Source organism: Arachis stenosperma, chromosome 10 (genome assembly GCF_014773155.1).
Source record: "Arachis stenosperma cultivar V10309 chromosome 10, arast.V10309.gnm1.PFL2, whole genome shotgun sequence".
Taxonomy (NCBI): Eukaryota; Viridiplantae; Streptophyta; class Magnoliopsida; order Fabales; family Fabaceae; genus Arachis; species Arachis stenosperma.
In genome coordinates, this window is record NC_080386.1 from 12,435,588 (window position 1) to 12,447,531 (window position 11,944).

Below are 11,944 nucleotides of genomic sequence, written 5' to 3' on the forward strand. Positions count from 1 at the left end.
CGAAGACTCTGATCTCACGGAATGGCTGGCTCGTTTGTCAGGCGAGCACTCGGTTGTCAGGCGATCAACCATGCATCGTGCAATCAGGAATCCAAGAGATATTCACTAAGCCTCAGATGCTTGTAGAACAAGAGTGGTTGTCAGTCACTTTGTTCATGGGTGAGAATGGTGATGGGCGTCAATCATCACCTTCATCAAGTTGACGAACAAGTGATATCTTGGACAAAGAACAAGCGGAATTGAATGGAAGAACAATAGTAATTGCATTAATACTCGAGGTACAGCAGAGCTCCACACCTTAATCTATGGTGTGTAGAAACTCCACCGTTGAAAATACATAAGCATAAGGTCTAGGCATGGCCGAATGGCCAGCCTCCCAAAGTGATCAAAAGATCTAAAGAAAAAGGTTCCAAAGATCAGAAGATGATTTATACAATAGTAAAAGGTCCTACTTATAGAAAACTAGTAGCCTAAGGTGTACAGAAATGAGTAAATGACATAAAAATCCACTTCCGGGCCCACTTGGTGTGTGCTTGGGCTGAGCAATGAAGCATTTTCGTGTAGAGACTCTTCTTGGAGTTAAACGCCAGCTTTGGTGCCAGTTTGGGCGTTTAACTCCCATTTGGGTGCCAGTTCCGGCGTTTAACGCTGGAATTTCTTGAGGTGACTTTGAACGCCGGTTTGGGCCATCAAATCTTGGGCAAAGTATGGACTATTATATATTGCTGGAAAGCCCAGGATGTCTACTTTCCAACGCCGTTGAGAGCGCGCCAATTGGGCTTCTGTGGCTCCAGAAAATCTACTTCGAGTGCAGGAAGGTCAGAATCCAACAACATCTGCAGTCCTTTTGAGTCTCTGGATCAGATTTTTGCTCAGATCCCTCAATTTCAGCCAGAAAATACCTGAAATCACAGAAAAACACACAAACTCATAGTAAAGTCCAGAAAAGTGAATTTTAACTAAAAACTAATAAAAATATACTAAAAACTAACTAGATCATATCAAAAACATACTAAAAACAATGCCAAAAAGCATACAAATTATCCGCTCATCACTGTGACAGAGCATCTGGACCGTTTTCACTGAGGGGATGGGAAGTAGCTACTGACAATGGTGACACCCTACATACAGCTTGCCATGGATGGAACTTTACAAACAATTGAGTTGAATATTACATTGCAGAAATTCAGAGGACAAAGCATCTCCAAAACTCCAACATATTCTCCATTATTAAAGTAACAATTATTTATTTCACGCTCTTTTATTTCTAATAATTCCTACTGATAATTTCAATTGATATCCTGACTAAGAATAATAAAATAAACATAGCTTGCTTCAAACCAATAATCTCCGTGGGATTGACCCTTACTCACGTAAGGTATTACTTGGACGACCCAGTGCACTTGCTGGTTAGTTGTGCGGATTGCAAAAGTGTGATTGCAATTTCGTGCACCAAGTTTTTGGTGCCGTTGCCGGGGATTATTCGAGTTTGAACAACTAAAGGTTTTTTTTATTTCTTAGATTAGGAAAATTTTGGCAATTGGGTCAGAGTCTTTTATTTTCTTTTCAAAAATATTATTTTTCTTTATTAATTTTTAATTTTTCGTGAGTCTAGTGTTTTGTTCTAAGTTTGGTGTCAATTGCATATCTTGTATTTTCCTTTAAATTTTTGAATTAGTGTTCTTTGTTTTTCCTTGATCTTCAAATTGTTCTTATCAATTTTCTTATTTGATCTTTGGTTTGTCTTGTTCTGTGTCTTTTCTTGTTTTTCTTGTGCTTTTTCAAAACATTAGTTTTCAAAAAATTTATTCTTATCTGTAAAGATAATACATCTTTAAAACACGTTACATTTTTAGCTCAGTTGGTTAGAGCGTTGGCTTATGTTCTTGGCAATTGGGCATCTTCTTTTTAAAATCTTTTTTTTTTCAAAAATAATTTTTCTTGATTTAATCTTGTGCCAAACTTTAGGTTTGGTGTTTTCTTGTTGATCTTTCTTTAATTTTTGAAAATTTATCTTGGTTTTCTAAAAATTTTAAGTTTGGTGTTCTTTCTTCTGTTCTTGGTGTTCTTGTGAATCTTCAAGGTGTTCTTGAGTCTTTCTTGTGTTTTGATCTTAAAATTTTTAAGTTTGGTGTTCTTTGGTGTTTTTCCTCCAAAATTTTCGAAAATAAGGAGCATTAGATCTAAAAATTTTAAGTCTTGTGTCTTTTGTGTGTTTTTCTCTTTCATCATAAAATTCAAAATTCAAAAAAATATCTTTTCTAACTAATTTTAAACTATATTTTCGAAATTTTTATATAAAAATTCAGATTTCAATTTCAAAATTTTTCAATTCTTATCTTTTTAAGTTTAAAAAAAAAGAAGGTATTTTTAATATATATTTTATTATCTTTTTCAAAAATATCCTAACCACTTTCTCTTTTTCCTCAAATTTTTCAAAAATCTTCATAAGCTTTTTCAAATTTTTATAAATTTTAATTTTTAATTTTCTTTCTTTATTTATTTTATTTTTATTTCGATTTTTGTTTTATTTTATTATTTCGAAAATTATTCGTATAATAAAATAGACAATATCAACATCCATACCATCTCCCTTGGTCCATCATGGAACTAAGTGGAAATGAACAGTCTAGGAGGACTCTGGGGTCATATGCTAATCCTACTACTGCTTCATATGGGAATAGTATCTGTATACCCTCCATTGGAGTTAGTAGGTTTGAGTTGAATCCTTAGCTCATTATCATGGTGCAGCAAAGCTGCCAGTATTCCGGTCTTCCACATGAAGAACCTACAGAGTTTCTGGCACAATTTTTACAAATTGCTGACACTGTACATGATAAGGAAGTAGATCAGGATGTCTACAGATTATTACTGTTTCCATTTGCTGTAAAAGATCAAGCTAAGAGGTGGTTAAATAACCAACCTAAGAACAGCATAAGGACATGGAAACAGCTGTCAGAAAAATTTCTGAATCACTATTTTTCTCCAAAACGGATGACACAGCTAAGGCTAAGCATCCAAGACTTCAAACAAGGAGATAATGAATCTCTTTATGATGCTTGGGAGAGATACAGAGAGATGCTGAGAAAATGCCCCTCTGAAATGTTTTCAGAGTGGTTGCAATTAGACATCTTCTACTATGGACTTACAGAAAAGCTCAAATTTCTCTAGATCACTCAGCTGGTGGATCTATACATATGAGAAAAATAATTGAAGAAGCTCAAGAGCTTATTGATACAGTTGCCAGAAATCAGCATCTGTACCTAAGCAGTGAATCTTCCATGAAAGAAGAAGCTAAAACAGTAACTGCTGAACTCAGTCATGTAGATCAGGCTAATGAATTCAATCAGCAGCTGGATTTTCTAACTCAGCAGCTAGCCAAATTCAAGGAAATACTACAAGAAACAAGAATGGCTAACAGGAATATGGAAGTACAGTTAAAACAAACAGAAAAGCAACTGTCAAAACAAATAACAGAAGAATGCCAAGCAGTTCAATTAAGAAGTGGTAAAACATTAAATACCTCACTTCAAAGCAGCAGGAAGCCAAGAAATGAACAAATGGCTACTCAAAATCCCTCTGAGGACAATCAGAGCCCATAGAGGAATAATGCTGGCGCTGAACGCCCAAACCATGCTCATTCCTGGCGTTCAACGCCAGAAACAAGCAAGGATTTGGCGTTGAACGCCCAAAGGGAGCACAGTTCTGGCGTTCAGACGCCAGAAATAGATAAGGAGCTGGCGTCTAACGCCACTCCAGCTTCCACCCCTGGTATTCAAATTCCAGTGGGGGATCATACACATACAAGTGCTGATAACAACCTTTCTAAAAAGGCTTCCCAATCCACATCTGTAGGCAATAAACCTGCAGCAACTAAGGTTGAGGAATATAAAGCCAAAATGCCTTATCCTCAAAAACTTCGCCAATCGGAACAGGATAAGCAATTTGCCCGCTTTGCAGACTACCTCAGGACTCTTGAAATAAAGATTCCGTTTGCAGAAGCACTTGAACAAATACCCTCTTATGCTAAGTTCATGAAAGAGATCTTAAGTCATAAGAAGGATTGGAGGAAAACTGAAAAAGTTTACCTCACTGAAGAATGCAGTACGGTCATTCTGAAAAGCTTCCCAAAAAAGCTTAAAGATCCCGGGAGCTTTATGATACCATGCATATTAGAGGGTAACTACACCAAGACAGCTCTATGTGATCTTGGGGCAAGCATCAACCTAATCCCTGCATCCACTATCAGAAAGCTTGGCTTGACTGAAGAGGTCAAACCAACCCGGATCTGTCTTCAACTTGCTGATGGCTTCATTAAATACCCATCAGGCATAATTGAGGACATGATTGTTAAGGTTGGGCCATTTGTCTTCCCTACTGACTTTGTAGTGCTGGAAATGGAGGAGCACAAGAGTGCAACTCTCATTTTAGGAAGACCATTCCTAGCAACTGGACGAACCCTCATTGACGTCCAAAAAGGGGAGATAACCCTGAGAGTCAATGAGGATGAGTTTAAGTTGAATGTTGTCAAAGCTATGCAACATCCAGACACATCAGACGACTGCCTGGGCGTTGACATTATTGACTCCCTGGTGGAAGAGGTCTATATGACTGAGAGTATCGAATCAGAGCTAGAGGACATTTTTAAAGATGTTCAGCCTGATCTGGAGGAACCAGAGGAAATAAAAGAACCTCTGAAAACTCCTCAGGAAGAGGAGAAACCTCCTAAACCCGAGCTCAAACCACTACCACCATCCCTGAAATATGCATTTCTGGGAGAAGATGACACTTTTCCTGTAATCAAAAGCTCTGCTTTAGGGCCACAGGAAGAGAAAGCATTAATTCAGGTGCTAAGGACACACAAGACAGCTCTTCGGTGGTCCATAAGTGATCTTAAGGGCGTTAGCCCAGCCAGATGCATGCACAAGATCCTATTGGAGGATGATGCTAAGCCAGTGGTTCAACGACAGAGGCGGCTAAATCCCGCCATGAAGGAGGTGGTGCAGAAAGAGGTCACTAAGTTACTGGAGGCTGGGATTATCTATCCTATTTCTGATAGCCCCTGGGTGAGCCCTGTCCATGTTGTCCCTAAGAAGGGAGGAATGACAGTGGTTCATAATGAAAAGAATGAACTGGTTCCTACAAGAACAGTTACAGGGTGGCGTATGTGTATTGACTACAGAAGGCTCAATACAGCCACCAGGAAGGATCATTTTTCTTTACCATTCATAGACCAGATGCTAGAGAGACTAGCAGGTCATGAATATTACTGCTTTTTGGATGGCTATTCAGGTTACAACCAAATTGCAGTAGATCCTCAGGACCAAGAGAAAACAGCATTCACATGTCCTTCTGGAGTGTTTGCCTACAGAAGGATGCCTTTTGGTCTGTGTAATGCACCTGTAACCTTTCAGAGGTGCATGCTCTCTATCTTCTCTGATATGGTAGAGAAGTTTCTGGAAGTCTTCATGGATGACTTTTCAGTATTTGGAGATTCATTCAGCTCCTGCCTTAACCATTTAGCACTTGTTCTGAAAAGATGCCAAGAGACCAACCTAGTTTTAAACTGGGAAAAATGTCACTTTATGGTGACTGAAGGGATTGTCCTTGGGCATAAAATTTCAAACAAGGGAATAGAGGTGGATCAAGCTAAAGTTGAAGTAATTGAAAAATTACCACCACCTGCCAATGTTAAGGCAATCAGAAGCTTTCTGGGGCATGCAGGATTCTATAGGAAGTTTATAAAGGATTTTTCAAAAATTGCAAAACCTCTGAGCAATCTGCTAGCTGCTGACATGCCATTTGTGTTTGACACAAAGTGTTTGCAGGCGTTTGAGACCCTAAAAGCTAAGCTGGTCACAGCACCAGTTATTTCTGCACCAGACTGGACATTACCCTTTGAACTAATGTGTGATGCCAGTGACCATACCATTGGTGCAGTATTGGGACAGAGGCATAACAAGCTTCTGCATGTCATTTATTATGCTAGCAGTGTTTTAAATGATGCCCAGAAAAATTACACAACCACAGAAAAAGAATTACTTGCAGTGGTTTATGCCATTGACAAGTTTAGATCCTACTTAGTAGGATCAAAAGTGATTGTGTACACTGACCATGCTGCTCTTAAATATCTACTCACAAAGCAGGATTCAAAGCCTAGGCTCATAAGATGGGTGTTGCTTCTACAAGAGTTTGATATAGAAATAAGAGACAGAAAAGGGACAGAGAATCAAGTAGCTGATCACCTGTCCCGGATAGAACCAGTAGCAGGAGCATCCCTCCCTCCTACTGAGATCTCTGAAACCTTTCCGGATGAGCAATTTTTTGCTATTCAGGAAGCTCTGTGGTTTGCAGACATTGCAAACTATAAGACACACGGTTCTCCTTCTGTAACCATGGAGAGGAAGCATGAAAAGCTTCTCTCACTGCAGAGTCAACCAAAGCCCCCACAGTCAAACTCTAAGTTTGGTGTTGGGAGGCCACAACCAAACTCTAAGTTTGGTGTTGAACCCCCACATTCAAGCTCTAAGTTTGATGTTGGGAGGTCCCAACCTTGCTCTGATTATCTGTGAGGCTCCATGAGAGCTCACTGTCAAGCAATTGACATTAAAGAATCGCTTGTTGGGAGGCAACCCAATATTATTTAATTATATCTATTTATTTTCCATGGCTATTTTATGTTTTCTTTAGGTTGATGATCATGTGAAGTCACAAAAACAAATGGAAAATAAAAAAACAGAATGAAAAACAGCATGAAAAATAGCACACCCTGGAGGAAGATCATTCTGGTGTTTAAACGCCAGAAACAAGCATCTGTCTGGCGTTTAACGCCAGAAACAAGCACCAAGCTGGCGTTTAACGCCAGAAACAGGCTACATTTAGGCGTTTAACGCCAGAAACAGGCAGCAGTCTGGCGTTAAACGCCAGGATTGCACAGTAAGGGCATTTTGTACGCCTAATTAGAGCAGAGATGCTAAATCCTTGACCCCACTGGATCTGTGGACCCCACAGGATCCCAACCTACCTCACCATTCAAATTCAAACCATTTCCCTCCCAAACCCACCCATTCACACACTTCCATCTCCTTCATCTTCTCCACTTCTTTCTTCTTTTGCTCGAGGACGAGCAAACCTTTTAAGTTTAGTGTGATAAAAGTATTGCTTTTGTTTTTCCATAATTCAGTGGTAGAGCAATTGACTGCAGATTAAAGAGCTATGAGGAAAGAGCAACAAAGGCAAGGAAGAGACATAGAGGAGCTCAAAAGCACCATTGGTCCTTCAAGAAGAGGAAGACGCCACCCTCATTAAGGTGGACCTATTCCTTAATCTCCTTGTCCTTATTTTCCTATTTTTCGATTACTATGCTTCATGTTTAATTATGTTTGTGTCTTTACTATATGATCACTAGTATCTAAGTGTCTATGTCTTAAAGATATGAATGTCCTATGAATCCATCACCTTTCTTAAATGAAAATTGCTTTCTGAAAAAGAAAAAGAAGTACATGAATTTCGAATTTTAAAATAGTTTAATTATTTTGATGTGGTGGCAATACTTTTCGTTTTCTGAATGAATGCTTGAACAGTGCATATGTCTTTTGAATTTGTTGCTTATGAATGTTAAAATTGTTGGCTCTTGAAAGAATGATGAAAAAAGAGAAATGTTATTTGATAATCTGAAAAATCATAAAAATGATTCTTGAAGCAAGAAAAAGCAGTGAAGAACAAAGCTTGCAGGAAAAAAAAAGAGCAAGAAAAAGAAAAAAAAAGCAAGCAGAAAAAGCCAAAAGCTCTTTAAACCAAAAGGCAAGGGTAATAAAAAGGATCCAAGGCTTTGAGCATCAGTGGATAGGAGGGCCTAAAGGAATAAAATCCTGGCCTTAGCGGCTAAACCAAGCTGTCCCTAACCATGTGCTTGTGGCGTGAAGGTGTCAAGTGAAAACTTGAGACTGAGCGGATAAAGTCGAGGTCCAAAGCAAAAAAAAAAAACAGAGTGTGCTTAAGAACCCTGGACACCTCTAATTGGGGACTTTAGCAAAGCTGAGTCACAATCTGAAAAGGTTCACCCAGTTATGTGTCTGTGGCATGTATGTATCCGGTGGTAATACTGGAAAACAGAGTGCTTAGGGCCACGGCCAAGACTCATAAAGTAGCTGTGTTCAAGAATCAACATACTGAACTAGGAGAATCAATAACACTATCTGAATTCTGAGTTTCTATAGATACCAATCATTCTGAACTTCAAAGGATAAAGTGAGATGACAAAACTGTTCAGAAGCAAAAAGCTAATAGCCCCGCTCATCTAATTAAGACTGATATTCACAGATGTTTTTTGGAATTCATTGTATATTATCTTCTTTCTATCCTACTTTATTTTTAGTTGCTTGGGGACAAGCAACAATTTAAGTTTGGTGTTGTGATGAGCGGATAATTTATACGCTTTTTGGCATTATTTTTACTTAGTTTTTAGTATGATTTAGTTGGTTTTTAGTATATTTTTATTAGTTTTTAATTAAAAATCACATTTCTGGACTTTACTATGAGTTTGTGTGTTTTTCTGTGATTTCAAGTATTTTCTGGCTGAAATTGAAGGAACTGAGCAAAAATCTGATTCAGGCTGAAAAAGGACTGCTGATGTTGTTGGATTCTGACCTCTCTGCACTCAAAGTGGATTTTCTGGAGCTACAGAACTCCAAATGGCGCGCTCTCAATTGTGTTGGAAAGTAGACATCCAGGACTTTCCAGCAATATATAATAGTCCATACTTTGCTCAAGGATAGATGACGTAAACTGGCGTTCAACGCCAGTTCCATGTTGCAGTCTGGCGTCCAGCGCCAGAAACAAGTTACAAGTTGGAGTTCAACGCCAGAAACAGGTTACAACCTGGCGTTGAACGCCCAAAACAGCCTAGGCACGTGAGAAGCTTAAGTCTCAACCCCAGCACACACCAAGTGGGCCCCAGAAGTGGATTTCTGCGCTATCTATCATAGTTTACTCATTTTCTATAAACCTAGGTTACTAGTTTAGTATTTAAACAACTTTTAGAGATTTATTTTTGGATCTCATGACATTTTCATATCTGAATTTTATACACTTTGACGGCATGAGTCTCTAAACTCCATTGTTGGGGGTGAGGAGCTCTGCAGCGTCTCAATGAATTAATGCAATTGTTTCTATTTCTCCATTCAAACGTGTGTGTGTTCCTATCTAAGATGTTCATTCGCGCTTAATTGTGAAGGAGGTGATGATCCGTGACACTCATCACCTTCCTCAATCTATGAACGTGTGCTTAACAAACACCCTCGTTCTACATCAGACTGAATGAGCTTCTCTTAGATTCCTTAATCAGAATCTTCGTGGTATAAGCTAGAATTGATGGCGGTCATTCTTGAGGATCGGGAAAGTCTAAACCTTGTCTGTGGTATTCCGAGTAGGATTCAAGGATTGAATGGCTGTGACGAGTTTCAAACTCGCGATTGCTGGGCGTGATGACAAACGCAAAAGGATCAATGGATCCTATTCTAACATGATCGAGAACCAACAGCTGATTAGCCGTGCTGTGACAGAGCATCTGGACCGTTTTAACTGAGAGGATGGGAAGTAGCCACTGACAATGGTGACACCCTACATACAGCTTGCCATGGATGGAACTTTACAAACAATTGAGTTGAATATTACATTGCAGAAATTCAGAGGACAAAGCATCTCCAAAACTCCAACATATTCTCCATTATTAAAGTAACAATTATTTATTTCACACTCTTTTATTTTTCTAATAATTCCTACTGATAATTTCAATTGATATCCTGACTAAGAATAATAAAATAAACATAGCTTGCTTCAAACCAATAATCTCCGTGGGATTGACCCTTACTCACGTAAGGTATTACTTGGACGACCCAGTGCACTTGCTGGTTAGTTGTGCGGATTGCAAAAGTGTGATTGCAATTTCGTGCACCATGTGTCAAGCCACAGATTGGCTCTGTCCCGTACAGCAAACAGAAAGGGTAACAACCGTAAATATTAGGATGGACTCCATTGGCCTTCACCGTATCACAGATTTGTAGGAAATTTGAGATGAACAAGTTTGGGTCTTCCTGCAGGAGTCCATGAAACTGACAATTTTGTTGCACCAGAGAGATGAGTTGAGGTTTCAGTTCAAACTTGTTAGTCCCCACAAGAGGTACTTCAATGTTATTGCCATAGAAGTTAGGATTTAGAGCAGTATAGGAACCAAGAGTCCTCCTAGGTTGCTCATAAGCATTAGGAGCATTGGGAATGACAACATTGTTGTTGTTTGGCTCTATAATGACCTCTTTAGTTTCCTTCTCAAAATTATCCTTGAGATTCTCAACAGCTTTGTAAGCTCTAGCCTGTTGTAAATGCCTTCTCAAAGTCCTCTCAATATCAGGATCAAATTCAAGAAGAGATTTTTTGTCCCTGTTCCTCCGCATAAACAACCAAAAAATAAAAAAATGCAGATTCTCAATGTCATAGGAAAGAGAATTCGGGAAAGCAACTAGAAACTAAAAAATTAACTAAATAAAAGAACGAAAATTAAATGGAAGGAAAAAAAGGAATGAAAATTGAGAAAGAAGAAAAATTGAAATTAAGGAAAAAGAAAATAAAAGAACGCTTTTTTAAAAAAAATTAAAAATCGAAACTAAATAATAAAATAAAAAGGAAAGGGAAAAACAAGGGAGGAGGGATGAAACTGAAGGAAAAAGAAAAAAGAAAATGAAAATAAAAATTAATAATAAAAGAAAACTCATTGAAAAAGAAAAATTATCTAAACTAGGTAATCAAACAACGGGTAGTTGTCAATCACAATCAATTCCTGGCAACAGCGCCAAAAATTTGGTGCAGATTTTAAAATACTACAATTGAACCGGTAAGTGCACCGGGTCGTGCCAAGTAATATCTCAGGTGGGTGATGGTCGATCCCACGAGGATTAATGGATCAAGCAATAATAGTTGAGTGATTAAGCTAGTCAGACAAACCAAATTGAGTGTTTTGAGTTCTAAATTGCATAAAACAGTAAATGAGAGAATTTAAATAAGCAAACAGTGAATAGGTTGCGAGATTAATACAAAAAAACAGTTAAGGCTTTGGAGATGTTCAGATTTCTGGATTAAAAATTCTTATTAACTACTTTGATTATGCAAAGATTCAATTCACATCAAATTTTAAGTGATTAAGCTCCAATTTCTTGGTAATTTAATCCTCTTCTAACTCAATTAACTGCCAATTTCTTGGTCACTTAATCTAATTAGAGGGTTTAAGTTCAAACCCTAGTTTATAAGCCATACAAAACCCTAAAAACTCAAAGATAAGATGATTATACGTCACGTATCATGTTAAGTCCAGGTAATTAGAGAGTCATGAGAATTCAGTTTCAAGCTGTTATTCAGGTGATATAACTTTTTCAAGATTCAACAAGAATTCAATTTAGAAAAGAGTTATTTTTCAATATACTCTAATCTGGGGATGAAGAACGAAATTAATTCTTGAATGTAAATCAATAAATTAATCAGAAGTAGAAAATAATAGTATTAATTCATCTAAATAAACAGAGCTCCTAACTTTAACAATAGAGGTTTAGTTGTTCATGGTGTGGAAAATCCTAGCAGAAAAAAATGTAAAGTGTGGAAGAGGAGAAGAGAAGAAGCCCCAAGAGCTGAATCTTTTCTCCTTGTATATCTAACCTAGTTGATTTAGAAATAAAATTTAGAAACCTAATTAATATCTTTTTCTAGTTAAAAATAAAATTTAAATACATGTGGAACCACCCTGGGTGTAAAAGGTGGCGCCATACTTGGGAGGAGTGGCACCTAACTTGAGTTCCTGGGATGTGCATGGCGCCATACTTGAGAGAAGTGAAGTTTGACTTGGGAGCTAAGTGTGGCGCCATACTTGAGATGGGTGGAGTTTGACTTGGGAGTCCTT